The following is a 13,903-nucleotide window of genomic DNA, read 5'->3' on the forward strand; positions in this document are numbered from 1 at the left end:
TGCCTACTAAATGGAGAGTGGATTCACTGAGTTTCTATGATTGTTTCCTACATCAATGTGCCTTCGAGGAAAGAGTGATTAAAAGAAAGTAGCGGACATTTATTAAAGATTAACCAGTGTACATGGGAGTCTCTGTGAACCTTTTTTTTCTTTTCTTTCTTTTTTCTTTTTTTCTTTTTTTTCTTTTTTATTTTTTTTTTATCAAGTGTCAAGGTTCCTTTTGGATGAGTAATGGGGAGGGGTGATAAAATTTGCCACTTGCTAATGATCTTTCCCTGCTCTGTGGTCTCTTCTCCAGCATCCTATCCAAGGGGATGTCAGCCTTTTGTCTGAGCTTCAGGTAGGTAGCTCATTATCTTCACTTCTCCTCCACATCAAATTCTTCTAGTCATCAACAACCCAGTCGCTTTTCATTTTCTCCTGTTTCACTTCCTTCGTAGTGGCATGAAGTGAGGGCATGACCTCTCCAAGGTATGGCTGAGGAGAAGAATCCTGTTGTAAATGTGAGGGAGAATAGAGCCAGAGGCATCTGGAAAAGTACAGGGCAGAAAAAAAAAAAAAAAGTAAGAAAGTAAATGTGACAGCAGACTGAACCCAGGCCAAGAGCGGAAGAGAAGAGACTGTGGGCAAAAGAGACCAAGAGAGAGGAACAAGACAGAGAGGGCCAAGAAAAAGCCGAGAGGATACATGGCCGGAATGGCAGGATCGTAGAAATGAGAGGCTTAGGGAAGAGAACCCATGGGCCGAAAATGTTTAGGCAACCTGGGGCGTTGGGAGTATGAGCTAAAAAGAGTTTAGGGTAGAGAACAGGGTGAGAAATGCTCAGAGGAGCCAGGGCCAACATGGACTCTGTCACAGACACCTGCAATACTGAGAGAGCCTGGAAGCCAGCATGCTGGTTGGTGTGCTAGTAGGTGCCACAGTTAGCCATTAGCTCTTACTGTTGGGCATGACAGTGTCCTATGTGGATAAAACTTCTGTCCTACCTAAAATGGTTTTATTAACCTTCTGAGACACCAAGTTTCTAAGCAGTTTTAAGGATATTCTTCGAGTTTACTTCCAAGCAGAACATTGATAATGTACAATTTCCCATTTCTTCAAAGTTGCAGAGATAATCTATAATTAACAAGAATGAGGGTTTTGTGTTTTCTGTTTTATCCTCTGGGATAGGCTGCTTACACATTAAAACATAGATGAGGAGGGAAAGGAGGAGACGCAAGGAAACAGTCATCATTTAATATATATATATATATATATGTGTGTGTGTGTGTGTGTGTGTGTGTGTGTGTGTGTGTATATACATATATATACATATATATATACATATATACATATACATATATGTATATATATGTATACACACACACACACACATATATATATATATATATATGTTTCATCGATTTCTACAAGAAGCAAGTTTCAACTTAGTTCCTCATCTAAAGAAGTCAATTTTCCAAACATCCATGTACCTAGATGCCACATTGCCAGAACAATCCTCGGGAAGTACTCACGTGTTAATGGTGACTTCTCCTGTTTTCGAATAATTAGAAACAACAATGACCAAAGATATCCTGGTTGCCATCATCCAGCCATTTCCACCAAGGGTTAGCAGAAAGAGCAAAGACAAGGCCTTCTAAGTGCTTCTGAGATGAAAAATGTAACAGATGATGTCACTTTGATACAGCATGGGCTATTCTCCATTGCCATTTCAGAACAGGGGAGTGTTCTGTGCCCAATCCATCTCACAAACATTTGTTCTAAGCACAGACCAGATATACTCACACGCTAGATTCAAGAATGAGCATCACAGGTGAGCACAACATGAGAAAATAGGCCATGAGTTTGAAGAATTTAGCTGAAGAATACAGATATATACATTCTTTACAAAAAAACAATGAAACAAAAATCAAAACAACAACAACAACAAAACCTGAAAGACTCTATTACAGAGCCTAAAGTTCCTTGGTGAGTATTTAGAAATGGATGAGCAAATAAATAAATTTCTATGACAAATATTGACGATTTTCTTTCTTCAACTTCTTGGTAGACATCGTACCTCTTGTTATAGCACTAATGATATAGTCCTAAGTGTGGGGAAAAATGACTGTTACACCAATGTCTTTCCAGATGTGTGTTATACCTATAGATCTTCATCTCCTTCAAAGGAACATCTTTTCAAAACATTAATTAATTTTTTTTTCTGTTTCAATCTGACTATCACTGACATAATTAAGACTCTATACTAACGTGTGTGTATGTCATTTCCTGTTCAGTAGCCTCAATATCTACCTGCATTGAATCCTCATTATCTCAAAGCCTATTGAAGGAAGAGTCTAAGACATAGTAGGCTTCTAGGGTATTTTTGAGGGGATATCCATCAAGTCTCATTTACCTTTTCTCAAAATCATGCTATGCTTCTAATCAGGTGATAGTCCTTAGAAATAAATGGCTTAAAAAATGTTCTCACTCTTCTATTTGTCTGTTCAGGCTGCTTCCTTTGTTTCTTGAATAATACTCTCTGGTCCTTGAAGATTCAACTAAAGTATTCCTCCCTCGTGCAGCTCCTCTACCAAAGCTCTGCCTGACTTGGATGCATCTTCTATGGCTCCCCAAGCATCCCACACTCGCCACATGCTGAAACGGGCAGCTTTTAAAAATACATATCTCATCCACTGCACCAGCTGCTTGAAGGTGAGAACAGTGCTGTATTCTTCACTATATGTCTAAGGTCAATACAGTGGCTGAAACACAGCAGGTCTCTCTCTCTCTCTCTCTCTCTCTCTCTCTCTCTCTCTCTCTCTCTCTCTCTGTGTGTGTGTGTGTGTACTTGTGTGCATATATGTGATATGTGTACGTCCACACCCAGTAAGATAGAGAATGACAATGGAAACCAACATGAAATGAAAGCACCTGGTTCTGGAATCTCTGCCTCCCAGAGGTAGTTGGCAGGCAGGCAAGAAATTGCCAGTGTTGACTGAGTTCTCTCTCTCTTTCTCTCTCTGAAAACTGGAAAGAAGCCAACGGAACAGAATATTCTCACACTTAGAGAGATATAGCATCCTAAAAGGGGGGGGGGCGAGAATCAAGCATTTAAAAAAGAAAAAAAAAAAGGCATAAACCTTTAGAGAATTACAGGATGGAGAAGGGGGAAAGTAACTATGCAAATCGCACTGTTACTATGTTCCAGGTTTCTAGAAGGCTTTTGGCAATTTGACCATTTGACCTTATCTCCATGTCTGAAGAATAAAGATCTATGAGAGACAGTCACCAGTGACCCCAGAATTAAGGTGTCAGCAAAGGCTGTTTTCTGAGCCTCCAGCAGGCTTCTGGCTTCATCCTTTCCTTACCAGATTGATTTGAGTGAACAGGATATATGCAACCAGAACTTCTCTCTTGGTCACCTAATGGTCAAGGGTACTCCAACTTTTGCCCCACTGAGAAAGAAAACCTTTCCCCATCTTCCTGATCCCCTGATTCCCTGGCCCCTTACCACAAAACAACATGCATATCCAGCATCATCATTCCCATGGACCTGCCCTTGGAAGGGAAGGAATATTTGATGAGTGTTTTCCATATGCCATACACATCTGACTTAATTTCCAAGTGCCTGCAGGTATGGAAAACTATGATCATTTTATCATGATGCTCTTTTGATTCTCTCCAAGACCTGAAGGTGAGTGAGTAAAAGAGCCAGGATTCAAACACTAGACAGCTTAACTCTGAAGACCCGTCTCCTTCTGCCTGTCTTTCAATTACCATTTGTACCACAGAGAGTGCTGATGCAGACTGAGTATGACTCTGCATTAGATCTTTTGTGTGATAGTTACGGCCACGAATTCAGTCTCCATAATTAGATGGAGGTGAGGGGTAACACTAATTTGCTTCTTCCACCATTTAAGTTCTAGACCTTCAGTTATTTATCCCCCCCCCCCCAAAATACCTATCAAGGCCATGCCAAGTACCATAGCAGGGTTGGCAGATGGCAAACTTAGAGTCAGTGTCATCTTGAAGCTCTCTCCAATTGCATCAGTTCCGGAACCTGAGGCTCCTAGAATTACACTAACTGCGCTGAGATTTTCAAAAAATTGTGCTCTGTGCAGTCAGAAGCAAACTTATATGGAAATTCATAGTGGGGCAAAATAGAAAGCATATCTATGTTCAAAACTGCCTTTGTATTCATGATTTCATCAGGAAGGGCAAAGTTATAGAAAGATAATGGTGTCATTTGTTCTCAAAAGCAGGTTTATACCTGTGACTACATATGACTTAAGTTAGTTTAAACACTGTAATCTCCTTTCATGCATTTTTAAATTTTTAATTTGTGTTTAAAATATTTAGATGGCTTCCTTGTGCCCATGAATAAATAATCTTATATACGCATTTTTTTTGCCTACTTAGCAGGAAATGATCTATATTTTCTTTCTCTTGGTGTCTTTCACATCTCAGCTTTCCTAGGATCTCTGGAGAGGAAACATGGACTCTTTCTCTCTGCTTGTCTCTTTCTTGTTCCAACTCCAGATCTATAAAGAATTAAGACCATGAGTGGTCCTTAGGAAAGGGAAAGATAAAATCTGGAAGGGAAGGCTTGGCATTGTGCAGATTCCCTGAGGATGGGAAATGGGATTTTGAAGTGCCCTGAGGCAAGAAATGGCTCCTGGCCTCCAGCACTCACTAGTCAGTTGCCTTGGGGTACAGCACTGGTGCATCCAAGAAAATCTTACATCAGCTCTTTCTTTCCCAGAAAAGAAGCATCTACAATTATGAATAAAAAATTCCTACATGCTTCATCTGTACTGAAGGCCAAGGCTCCTTTGTTATGACTGAATTCTCAAAATGAGCATGAAAGAAGAATGAGATAGAGGGAGAGGTTGGAGGCCCGGCTCTGACAGAGTGTGGAACAAACAGACGGAGTTCAGTGTTCAGACCACACTTATTTTTGTACAAAATACTCTTTACTTACCAACATTAGATGCCTGATAGTCAACAATCCCCATGCCCATCCAATTAAAAAGACTGTTTCAACAATTAACAACAATGACAGAAAATTCCCTCCTGTACATGGTAAGCGATCTTCCCTTTTCTGTTGACATTCTCCAAATATCTCAGCAAAAAAAAAAAAAAAACCAAAAAACCAAAAAAAACAAAAAAACAAAACCCTCATGGCAATTTGTGCAGAATGAACTATGCATGCAGGGGTTTTAAACTTCTTATGGGTAGTGTTCATGTATCTATTGCTTATGGGTAGTGTTTGTGTATCTATTGCTTATGGGTAGTGTTCATGTATCTAATGCTTATGAAGTTCATTTTATATTTGGATCTTCTTCCTTAACACTCAAAAAGCTCTGGGGAATCATATCACCAGCACTTCAGGAATGTACCTCCTGTCAGGACAGAGCCTTTGTAAAAAGTTTGTGCATGATAATAAAGGCTGAGACAATTCTCAACTCCTTTTTATTTTTCAAAAAATAAAAAAATAAAATTCTTTAGTGAAGCTGTCTAATGATGACAAAGAACCTTGAGAAACAATATATAATTAGAATAGGATAGGAAGAAATATTTTAAATTCTAAAATGGTTTATTACTTTTCTAATAGCTCACTTTCTTAAACAAAAAAAAAAGTGTAGAAAAACATAAAGTGATTTCAATAAAGGCCTATGTTTAAAAAAATAAAAGAAAAATGAATAAGTTAATTTTAAAATTTTCAAGGGAGGGGACTAGGGAAATGGCTCAGTTGGTAAATGCTTGGAACACAAGCACAGGAACCTGAGTTTGTTCCCTAGTACCCATATAAAAAGCTACATGCTTATGATCCCAACGCGGGGTGGGGGAGGCAGGAGGATCGCTGCAGCTCACTGGACAGCCAGCCTAGATGAAGTAAAGAACTCCAGGCCAATGAGAGACCCTTCCACAAACATCAAGGTGGACAGTGCCTAAGGATCAACACCTGCAGTTGACCTCTGACCTCCACTAACATGCATATGCATGCCCCTACCCGCTCCCACATACCATATGCACATGCACACACACCAGATCCTAAGAAAATGTGTCCCACATCAATATGAATATGAATTAAAATTGACACTGAGCTTGATTTGCATGTGTCTCAGCATAATAATGTTTAAACAAAAATAAAAATGCAGAAGCACATGGATTTGTTTACTTGTCTTGTTACTTTTCATCTTCACAAAATTCTTGTATGATATTAGGTAATCTTTTTGCAGTTTTACAAATGGGAGTTCAGGTTGACTTGGGGAAATCTTTTAAAAGCATTATATAGTTGTATTAAAAGTGATATATGATACTGCACAGTGATGTCAGGAGCTGCACAAGATCTCAGAACTCTTCACATTCGTTCTTTGCTCCTTCCACCAGGACAGGTTTCCCACCACCGAGACGCCTTGGAGAAGTATGAGTAAGATCAGATTGAAGAATGTTAGGATGATGTTTAAATGTGTGAATAGACCCCAACACCAGTGAATAGTGTTTGTCACTAGACAGGGAGAGACTAACTAAACAAACAAACAGACAAAGAAACAAACATGATAGCTTCATAACTCAGAAAGGATTCCACAGGCTAGAACACAGACCAAAGGGGAAACCAATATTCTTTCCAGTGGGATTCTATATCTATTGATAACTCTAATTCCCCAGTTTATAATCCACAGCCATTCTTCCAAAGGTGCTATATATATATATATATATATATATATATATATATATATATTGTTTGTTCTCTGCCAGATTCTAGAACTAAATTGGTTACTGTAAGCAACATATACTGACTACTAATTATAAGTCAATGGTTTAGCAAGCTGGATCTATCGAGGTATGTCAGGCTCATTCATCCATGTTTCTGATGACCTGGTAATTTGGTTTGGATGCTAATTCATATGCCTGGCAGGTCATTGACTGGAAGCTAAGAAAATGGGGTGTGTGGCTCACATACCTTCAACCCTCCTGCAAGCAATTGAAGGATGTGATATTTTCTACCCATGGTCATATCCGTTTCCTTCTGCTGGGAAAGCAAGAACAAGTCCAATTCAGAACTAAGAGAAGGGAGAAGAGTAGACTCTATTCCTGTAGGAGGAAGATGAGAGATCACACTTCAGGACACAAGTGCAAGAAGCCATGAACAAATAGGACAACTTTTTACAATCCTTTACAAGTGATTTGTCAGACAAGTTGGAAGGCCCTACCCCATTAGAAGGTTTTTGTTGTAGTAACATCTATCCATAAATTCTGGTCCTAGAAAAAGTCTAGTGGGGTCCATGCCCAATAATGTAGTCCTAAAGGTCTCACCACTGAAGAGTCTGGGTCAGTATGATGGCAAGTTTGTGGCAAGCTTGAGCTACACAGTGAGACCATATCTCAACAAAAGAAAAAAAACTGAAAAAGAAGGGAGGAGGAAAGGAATGAAAAGTGAGTCAGGTCAAACTGCATTCTGTATTTCATATGACCATTCCTTCAAATGCTTTAACTCCGCCTTTCCCTCCCCAGCGATAAATTTAAGGATTGTGTCCAGTTCTATCCACTATTCCTCTATATTTTACTATAGAGATATTTTCTCAATCACATTCATTGTCACAGTATTCATAATACAAGCTGGAAATAGCCTACCTGCTTCCAAACAATCTATAAATTGATATCTATTGATTGATGGATGATTAGTAAAAGTATAGTACATTCATGTAATTGAATATTATTCATCTATTAATAAAAATTATAAAATTTTCAGTTACATGGATGGAACTAGAAATAACCATTCCCAAGTAAGGTAACTCAGACTCAAAAAGACAAATATCATATGCTCTCTCCTATACGTGGGTGCTAACTTTTAAGTTTTCAATACAGATATTCCATTCCAAATGACCAGAGTTGCTTGCTGGATGCCTAGTAAGAAACTGAGGGTAGGGAATCTCCTAAGGAAAAGGAAATAGAATATAGTCTTATAAAGAAATAAAGGGAAAATGAGAATAGGAAGATTAAATGGGAAGGGAAATGGGACAGAAAGATAAAGGAGGGAACATGAGGAGTGGCAGCTAACAATAAAGGCTTTTTGAAAAAACTGTATGGGAACCTACTACTGTACATTCCTCCATATATATATATGTGTATACACACACACACACATTTTTTGTGAAAAAATTTTAAATGGAACCACCATATATGGGGGAAATGACAAAACCCTAACTAGACATCTTTTGCCACCCTAAGAAAAACCTCCAGTGCTGGGAATGGGTTATATCATAAAACCCATTGGTTAAAGGAGTCCTGTCTCATAGACACCTGTAAAGAGAATGTTTATATGCACTATGTGAAGATGTGTCTCTGTCCTTTCTTGCCTGCTGAAGGCACCTTATGATTGGTTGAAATAAAGAGCCTATGACCTATAGCAAAAGGCACAATAGAAGATAGGTCATCTGACAGAGAGAGGAACTCTGGAAAAGAGAGAGACCTGAGAGATTCACCACCGAGACACCGGGATGGTTGGAAGCATGAGATTGAGGAGGGGCAAATAGCTACATGGCAGAACTTAGATTAGTATAAATGGATAATTGAGCTTTGAACTAGTTGAGGAGCAAGCCTAAGATAAAGCCAAAAGCATTATAAAGAAACATAAGCCTCTGTATCATTATTCAGGAAATGGGGAAGGCATTGAAAGGCCCATAGTTACAAACACCCCTAAAACATCACAGGCTATTTCCAAGGCTATTCGCTACTCTCGACAACTTGGTGGCAACAACCTATCATTGAAGACAGCACTCACTCATATCATTGAACACTGAGAAGTGAACTGGTGCCCAACCAGAAGATTCACCACTACTGATTAATAACATTCATGGTACTGGAAAGTATTTGCCATGCTACTGGAGTAGAAAAGTAATCAATATCACCCAGTGACAAGCCCTGTTACTTGCAACAGTGACTTGCCTGCAAAAGAGGGACACATAATATGGGAGTAACTTTCTTTCTTCCTAGAAACAACGCTTTCAAGTTACATTTAAGGACTACCCCATGTGATGAAAACTGTACCTGATACTGCTAAAGCAGCCAAGAACCTGAGACTAGGCAGGTCACAAACCTAGGGGAGATTTTATTTCCATTTTTCTTCTTAAGGAATATAGAGATACAATTACTCCTAATGATGTATTGCTATACTCATAAATTAGTACACTTCTCAACCCTCATTAATGAAGCTTCTTTTTATAATAGGTGGGAATTAACACAGAGACTCATAACTGAACACTGTGTAGACCACAAGAGACTTTAAAGAACTCAGCCCTAAAAGGGATATCTTCATGAAACATTGTCTCTCAAGGTTCAGGGCTCTATGAAGAAGATAAAAAGATTGTAAGAGCCAGAGGTAGAAGAGGACTCCAAAGAAAGAGAATCATCCAGATACAACAGGACTGACATACTTAGGAACTCACCGAGACTGAATACCATGCACAAGACCCACACAGACAAACCAAACAAAATCCTAGAACTGAGGAAGGGAAGTAGACACAGGTTCACATTCCTAACCATGGTACCATACTCAACAGTTAGTAGCCAACACAAAACGAACTCTGTGGGGTTCTGGAGGGGGGAGAGGGATTTTGGGGGTTTTCTTTGGTATTTCCTCATCTTAATGGATTTTGTTTGTTTTGATTTATATTCTTCGGGTTTTGTTGTTGTTTAGAGACAAATAAAGAGAAGATCATGAAGTGGGTAGGGAGGTAGAGAAGATCTGGGAGGAATAGAGGAAAAAGAAAAACAAGATCAAAGTGTATTGTATGAACAAATTTAGAAAGAAAAAAAAAAGAAGGAAAGCATGGTATAGAGGAAGGGAAATCAGGTCGAACTGCTTTCTGCACTCCAAATGAACAGTTCTTCAGATGCTTTCCTGTCCTCTATCGGATTTCCCTAAGTACTGTGTCAAGGCCTTTCCTAACTTTCTGATGTGTGTAAAAGCCACTCTGTTGATGAGGATTATTCTTCTCACAACCTTCCTGAAAACAAAGTTGTAGAAATTAGGGAAGGACATGTAGCAACTTGTCTCATTACAGCTGTTTGATGATATCCTTCCATGGGCCAGCATTTTTAAAATGAGCCATCAATGCCAAGTATGGTATGAAATGGAGTAAGTCAGAAAGTTAAACCAGTACAAGTTATTTTTAAGTTGACATAGTGATAGAGTAACATCAAGAAAAGTGGGGTTTTTTTTCCAGGTTCAAAGGCAGGCAAAGTACACATGATATTGATCTAAGTTATCTTCTGCCCTCAGAAATTATATAGAACAGCTTTTAAAAAAGTATAAGGTGTGGGCATTCCAATCAAAGTTTGAACTGAATAGGTAATGGTACAGAAATGGTGTCCAAGTGGGAGAAAATTAGTCAAGTTTTTGTAGATTGAATCACCAGAGATAAGAATTATCAACAGTAAAACACGAATTTTTATCAATGTGGGAATCAGCTCCACCCTATCTTCAAGTGATAAGGCACCGAGTTAACCACAGAACCAGAACAGAAGCCACAAGTCGCCAATATGAAGCCCTAAGAGCCCTCAAAATAAAACAGTCTCGACGAAAAGATGTGGTCTTATCACTAGCAAGTAGACAGCTCTGTTTGTTTTTCTAATAGCAAAGGCATTGCTTAAATCAAAATCTATTACTAAAGCCAGCTGGACTATTGGAATGAGCAGAAAAGTGTATGAAGGATCTGAAAACCTACTCACAGAAGAGAGTGACCATTGGGCTGAAGCTCTGGTTCCAGGTGACACCTTTCCCTAACAGCCAGTCCCTAGCTTGATTGCCCACCTTATTCAGTAGCTTTGCCACTGAAGGACCAGAACAGGTATTTCCAGAACCAGCCAGTCTCCCTGCCACTTTATCTCCAGGCAATTCCCAACTTGTTTTCTAAAGCAGCCTTTAGAGTAAGCACCACCCCCTTCCCACCCCACCCCTCCCCTGTCATACCCCACCCTTCCCCTTCCCACCCCACCCCTCTCCAGCCCCATTTCAGCCCCTTTGAAGGAAGCTTTAGAAACAGGTTGTGCTGCTTTTGAGCCAGGAGGACCAGGAATCCAGCCTGCTTGCTACTTAAAGATTTGATAGGGGTTAGAAAGTCCACCCTAAGGCCAAACCAACTCCTCAGCCTGTTTTCAAACTGAGCTTAGAAATACAGCTCTGCCTCTGTTGGTAAGTTGTTTCTGGCTGCTTTAGTCAACCTGGCAGAAAAAAGTCCTGAAAACAGATAGATAGCTGTGAAGCTTTCCAGAACTATTTGTCCACCCCTGGCTAAAAATGTCACCAGGGTAGATTATTACTGAAATCATCCTTTATCTCGCAGCCAGAGTTCTATAGTGTTATTATTTATACAGTGACACAGGATTTCCTTATATTGTTTCAGTTTCATTTTAAGTCATCTCGTTGAAAAACAAAAACAGATGTTGTGCTTTATAAAAAGAAAGGAAGAAAGAAAGAAAGAAAGAAAGAAAGAAAGAAAGAAAGAAAAAAAATAAAAGAAAAAAGAAAGAGCCGGGATATGTTTGGTAGAAGCACAGTATGATAAGATGGAAGGGGGCATATCTCTGCGGGCCCATACTAAGACATCCCTTCCGCTGAGATACCAGCCATACACCTGATATAGTATGGAATAGAATTTATTTAGGGTATGGGGAGGGAAGTTGAGGAGGGAGTAGAGACAGAGAAAGACAGAGAAAGAAGAGGAGAGAGACAGAGGGAAAGAGGGTGGGGAGGAAGAAGTGAGGAAGAGTGGGAGGGGAGGGGAGGACAACTGGGAGGGGGAGGGGGAGGGAGAAGGAGAGGAGAGGCTGGCCAGGAACACGTGAAGAAGGGGATAGGAAGAGAGATAAGGGCAGAGAGTAAGAGAGTAAAAGGGACTGAGGAGGGGCATAAGCCAGGCATTATCTGGCTGTTGCCAGGTAACTGTGGGGCGGAGTCTAGAAGGAATGCTAACAACAGAGGTACAGACAATTACCCAAACTGTCCTAGAATTAATTACTATGTGACAAACTCATGTATCACCATCTAGCTTAAGAAATAAAACACTACCAGCTGCCTTAGATGCCTTTCTGCTTGCCTCACTTCAGAGAAACTTCCCTCTCCTCAAAGGCATAGCTCTTACCACAGCTTTTATGGTAATCCTGTCCTACATGAATTCTTACACATTAGTTTTGACTTATTTTTTTAATTTTTGATACCTCTTGCTATCAAATATATCAAATATCAGGTATACCACTTTGATATCCCTCTCTCTTACACACAATACACACACCCACACATCACAATCACCACCACTTGCTTCCTCTCATACTTTGTCTGCTGAAGGTTCCAAATCACATGAACCAGAGAATCTAGATCTTTCTTACTGCATGCTGACAATACAGTTCAAAAGATTCCTTTGCCCCAGGTATCTCTTGACAAATATGTACTGGATGCAGAGATAATTTTTGTGTAACTTATATACCAAATGCTTCATGAAGAAAATACATTGAAAAATATATTCTCATAAGCATGAAAAATATCATAGCTGATAAAAGTTAGACAGAGCGACTTCAGGAATACACTCTTTTTCGTTTGGCCCTGACAAATACTTTTTGATATACATAAGAGTTGTTTGGACCCTCTACAAGTGAAGAAAGGGAGACCCAGTGGTTAAATGGCTTGCTCAACACTTAGCCTGGCAGTGAGGGAGGCAGGGCTAGCAGCAGCCCTGCTTGCCTTCCAGGCATCATACTCATTCATCCCAGGCCTCCAGTCTCCCTGGGTGATTGTTCCAGTTTGACAGTTTAATGTCTCAAATGCACTATATGGTAATTTAGCACCGAAAACCTGTTGAGTACTATGCAGGGCAGTGAAGACACAAGTAGACTGCTCTCTACCCTTAAGTCATGTAAAGGTCTAATGGAAGAGAAAAAATGCCCTCATTATTCAACTAATTACTTAATCACCAATGTGTTATGTGCAATAAGAAGAAAATACAAGGTGCTTATGGAGTGAGTAATGTGGTCAGCTGGGGGAGGGGCTGGGGGAATTGCTGGTCACACTGAGAGCTAAAGGACTGGTAGGCAGCTGGACAGAGGGTGTGGGGAGAGCTGAGTCAGCTTGAATTCTGACCAGGAGGTCTTTGTGAAGCATCTGACATGAGCCAGGGAGTCAGCAAGTGCTGAATCTGACCCAAACACATGGGGTTGAGCCCAGATGCCACCTCCTATTAACTATCTAGTCTTGAGCATGCTATTTAATATGTGCTACCATTTTTCTATCTGTGAAAGGGAGTGAGAAACATAAAAACAGATTGGTCTATTAGGGTGGTTGTAACAAAATGCCTTTCATTGATTAGTAGCTCATACCCACAAATAATGTACTTCTCACCATCTTGAAAGGCTAGCAATTCCAGGGGAAGACAGACACTATCACTGATTCTGGCCTGTGAGTACCACCTTCTGACTGTATCCTCACATGATTAAAAGAGCTAGAAAATACACTAGGGTCCCATGTGCAGGGCACTAATGTCAATAATTAGGACACCCAACTCAGGAGCGAACCTGCTGGTACCCTCACATTGGTGATTAAGTTTTAATATATGAACCAGGGGCTTCACTATTAGCATTCCTAGAAAATTCCTAGAAGAACCCTAGAAGATTAGAAGATTATTACTACACTGTTCAAAGGAATTGACAGGTATGAAATGCTTACACCAGGCCCTGGAACAAATTCAGCAACACGTAAGTACTCACTAACCAAAAGAAAGTGAATATACTAAGCACACGTTATAGGTTGGCAATAATCACTTTGTCATTTTTGGACTTCATCCTAGAAATATTGGTAGACCTTGAAGGTGTTAACCAGGGAAATGACAGGGTCACAAGGGCTGGAAAAACAAATGTTCAAGAT

At 39.8% G+C, this 13,903-nt stretch overlaps 1 long non-coding RNA gene across 2 annotated transcripts; it reads right to left on the minus strand.

Annotated features, from left to right (window-relative positions):
* Window positions 1-208: 208 nt before the first annotated feature.
* Window positions 209-10,874, minus strand: LOC143441137 (uncharacterized). 2 transcript variants are annotated; one of them, XR_013108358.1, is made up of 3 exons: window positions 10,802-10,874; window positions 6,950-7,080; window positions 209-529 (listed from the first exon to the last, which is right to left on the minus strand). It is a non-coding gene; the product is annotated as an uncharacterized LOC143441137 (long non-coding RNA). The 2 variants fall into 2 exon arrangements; XR_013108357.1 differs by having other exon boundaries at window positions 10,720-10,859.
* Between the last annotated feature and the right edge of the window lie 3,029 nt (window positions 10,875-13,903).

The sequence above is a fragment of the Arvicanthis niloticus genome, chromosome 2 (assembly GCF_011762505.2).
Source record: "Arvicanthis niloticus isolate mArvNil1 chromosome 2, mArvNil1.pat.X, whole genome shotgun sequence".
Classification (NCBI taxonomy): Eukaryota; Metazoa; Chordata; class Mammalia; order Rodentia; family Muridae; genus Arvicanthis; species Arvicanthis niloticus.